The 3,446-nt window shown below is 36.4% G+C and overlaps 1 pseudogene; it reads right to left on the bottom strand.

Moving 5' to 3' along the window:
• Positions 1 to 838: 838 nt before the first annotated feature.
• On the bottom strand, positions 839 to 3,102 carry LOC115233674 (annotated as a pseudogene).
• Between the last annotated feature and the right edge of the window lie 344 nt (positions 3,103 to 3,446).

Below are 3,446 nucleotides of genomic sequence, written 5' to 3'. Positions count from 1 at the left end.
GAGAGTTCAATCTGTTGTTTACCTCTGTTACTTTCCGATTCAAGAAAATTATTCAGATGTTCAAAATATTAAGAAATTTTTCAAGAAAAAAAAGAGAGAGAAAGAGAGTATATAAAATGTATAAGGAATATTTTTTTCTAAGGTTTTTGAGTCATTTTTTGAGCGAAATTGTTTTGTCAACTCAAAGTTGTATCGCACATATATAAACATGCATAAAATGTATTATGTGTACGGCACATTTGTATTTAATGAGATCGTAATGTGATGAGACGGCAATAATAGCTTCTTCCATTAATGCCATCGATTTATTTCCTTGCCGTTATTTTTTATCAATTCGAAAACTCACGTCAGGTTTAAAAAGTTTTACCTACTTCACATTTTGCACATGTAGGGTATTCTAGGTCAGGTCAATGAAACTTCAGAATCTTATAAGAATTTGGAACAAAAAAGTTCCGATAAACATAGGTCCGGAAATGCTTCGTTAAAAAGTTATAGCTAATACATTCTCTGTAAGTAATTAGTTATGATCAAAAAATGAGAACATTTTTATGTTTGCATTTGCAATGTTTGAACTAAGATTACACAAAGATTATCGAAAGGTGGTTTTTTCAAGTTTCTGCTTTTTTGTTGTTTTGAGTTTATTTTCTTTTGAACGCCTTATCAAAATTAAATAAAATTGATTAATATATAATTAAAATTGGTTTGGTAATTTAGTTTGTTATTTAATTACCCATCAGATTTATTTTGTTACTTTTTTCAAATGAATGAAGGATTTTGAAATTATTTTTAAAAATCATCAAAATAACGTGATTTTTCGAAATTTATTAGCTATAACTTTTTAACGAAGTGTTTTTGAACCTATGTTTATAGAAATTTTTTGTTCCAAATTCAATTTCCTATAAGACCCTGAAGTCTCATTGACCTGACTTGGAACATCCTGTATGTAATATCTTTTTATATATTATTTATTTATTTATTCCTATTTATATATTAATTTTCTATGCGATTTCTATTCTTTTTCAAATGATGTTGAAATATTTTCTTGATTTTATTGTTACACCCTGATTCATTTGCAAGCTCATTTTCGATACTCGCCGTCTTGGACAGATTACAGAGCGCTAGTGGCGGGATTACACTTGGACAGTGGAGAAGAACGAATTGATACGAGTGGTCAAGCCTGTTGCTAGTCCATATACGGATCAGAATGTTAAAATGAATTACCAGAGTCGATACGAGACCCGCCTTCAAAGACACTGGATGAACTGGTCCCATTGAAAGGAAGCCATTTCTCGTTCTGGCTCGCTCCCTCGGTCTCCTGTTTTTTTTACGCGTTCATTCATCACATACGTTAGGTGAGACCGAATACTCCGTCTCTCTTTCATTCTCTCTTCAAGACCTGAAGAGATTTTGTGATTGAACAAAACATATTTGTTAAATTAATGCCACGTTAAAAAGTTTAAGTGATAACTTTCTCTTTCTTTATGTTAAATTCGAACAGACATTTAATTTCTTCTTCCACGATTTTTTAACTTCGCGCTAACGTATCTTTTCCTTGATCTTCCCCGGCATGTTATCTCGAAATAAGTTACTTTTCTGACTGAACAAGCAAATCCGAGCACTGAAATATAGCACAGTTTTCCTTATCTGCGATGCAACGCTCGCGAATTTTTATCTCTTACAATTAGATTTATGATATAGTAAGTCTCGACGATCGGTTGGACGTCCGGTCAAACAAATGAGCGAGCAATATTCCTCGATTGGTTTCGAGAATTTTGTAAACGGGATTTATTTAAGTCCGAGCATTACTCTCCGTCTCGTAAGCCAAAGGACGCGAAGTGAGAGGGAGAGGAAGGGGAGGAAGAGAGTGAATCATAAACTGTAGATTGCGCCGATTTCCTGTGCCGCACGATCGAGAAATCGGCGCGGTAAATCGCCCATAATTCCACCCACGTGTCTATGTCGCATCGAGCAATTCATCAAACCAATCCGGTACTTACGTCTCGTCCAACGACCAGTCGGCGGTTGAGATAAGCGTACAAGACGAGCCGATATGAATACCTACGTTATATGCCGGCGCATATAAGCGGCCCTTACTCCTTATAAAGACGCGCCTTCGAGCGAAGAGTAACGACCGTACGGACGGATCGAGATTCGATATAAAATCGAGCCTGCAATCGCCAGAGTATTTATGCCCTACGTTTCGCGTGGTATATCTTCGCTATCGCGCGAGAAGAAATATCACAATGATCTTCCCCGTCGTATCGATCGCCGACCGATTTAATGGAGAGCGCGATTTACGCGGGGATTGTGAGCGTTGGGAGAGAAAAAAGTATAGAAAAATGTACAAGAGTATTATAGCTTGTTATTACAGATCTTTTGCTAAAGCATTCTATCTCATAAAAAATATATATATATATATTAAATATAAAATAAACATAAAAAATATGTATAATTAAATAAAAGGCAGTTTCTTTCTTAAATGTGACTTATAAATTATAGACTTGTATATATATTAAATATTTGTTTTATAAAATTATTTTTAATTTCTATTTTTTAGGGCATGTATATATATATATGCCTTAAAAATCAAAATAAAAAATAATTTTATAAAACAAATACTTAAAAAATTTTAATAGAATTGTTAGAATAGAATTGTTTTATCGAATATAAAAAAAATGTCAAGTATTCGTTTTTTATAAAATACGGATAGAAGAGATGGAAGAGAATTAGTAAACGCGATCAGCTGATTGCGAGCTACGATAGATCGTGGACCAGTTGTCCGATCGTGTCGAACCTTTTTAAAAACCGGCCCATTGTTCTCGCCGAATATATCGTAGAGCGGGATAAAGTCGAAGAGAGAGAAAGAGAGAGAGAGAGAGAGAGAGAGAGGTACGCGCCGCACAGTCATGTTTGCAAGAAGCGGTCACGTGAATGAGAAGCTTCCATTCATACGAGCTCCCTTCAACTTACGCCTCGCCGCCGTCTACCGGGGATGCCGAGCGACAAGGGACTATGCGCGCGCGCGCTCACGTGCACGCACTCACGCACATGATGCACACTATCGTGTTGTCGTCCAAGTGCCGCTGCACACGTGATCACCATTGTCGATCGTCGCAAGGATGCGGACGCTACCGCGTTTTATTCTCCATCTTTTTTGCACCTCTCGTCGCGTCGATCGGCCACGATACTAGACACGCGTATTTCCAGGAACTTCGTGCACGCGACTGCTCTCATTCATCCGCTTCGCGAATCCAGAAGCGCGTCCATCAAGCTACTTGTTGGTTATGAATTAATATACGTTGCGTTGCATAAGTATTTCAATATTTCTTACATAGTCGGAAAATTCATGTCTTCTTGTGAAAAATATGCCGATTAAAATTTTTGTGTTAAATATTTGACACATTCATGTGTTAATTTAACTAATTTAACATATTGCTCTGTCGTGT

Source organism: Formica exsecta, unplaced genomic scaffold, assembly GCF_003651465.1.
Source record: "Formica exsecta isolate Colony F162 unplaced genomic scaffold, ASM365146v1 scaffold181, whole genome shotgun sequence".
NCBI lineage: Eukaryota > Metazoa > Arthropoda > Insecta > Hymenoptera > Formicidae > Formica > Formica exsecta.
Note: the sequence above shows the minus strand (reverse complement) of the source record. Positions and strands in the feature narration are given on the sequence as shown.